This window comes from Trichechus manatus, unplaced genomic scaffold (genome assembly GCF_000243295.1).
Source record: "Trichechus manatus latirostris isolate Lorelei unplaced genomic scaffold, TriManLat1.0 scaffold00036, whole genome shotgun sequence".
In the NCBI taxonomy this organism is placed as follows: Eukaryota; Metazoa; Chordata; class Mammalia; order Sirenia; family Trichechidae; genus Trichechus; species Trichechus manatus.
The window spans coordinates 13,294,279-13,294,765 of record NW_004443972.1 but is presented as its reverse complement, the minus strand read 5'-3'; positions in this window follow the sequence as shown (position 1 = coordinate 13,294,765).

The window sequence follows — 487 nt, the reverse complement described above, 5'->3', positions numbered from 1 at the left end:
ACCAAGTCAATTCCAACTCATAGCAACCCTATAGGACAGAGTAGAACTGCCCCATAGGGTTCCAAGGGGCAGCTGGTGGATTCGAACTGCCGATCATTTGTTTAGCAGCCAAACTCTTAATCACTGTGCCACCAAGGCTCCAGTATAAACAAGGAAGCGCATAATTCATTAGTTAAGTACAACTGTGATAAATGTTTGAAGGAGCACAGTGTGGTAAGAGGGTTTAGCAGGAGGGTGGCTGACCTTGGGCTGTGAGAGAAAGACTTCTTTGAGCAACTGAAGGAGTAGGAAAGGTGTGCTGCAGAGTTGCATCCTTTCACCATACTTATTCAATTTGTATGCTGAGCAAATGATCTGAGAACCTGGACTATATGAAGAAGAACACAGCATCAGGATTGGAGGTAGACTCAAAAATAACCTGCAATATACAGATTATACAACCTTTCTTGCTGAAAGCAAAAGAGGACTTGAAGCACTTACTGATGAA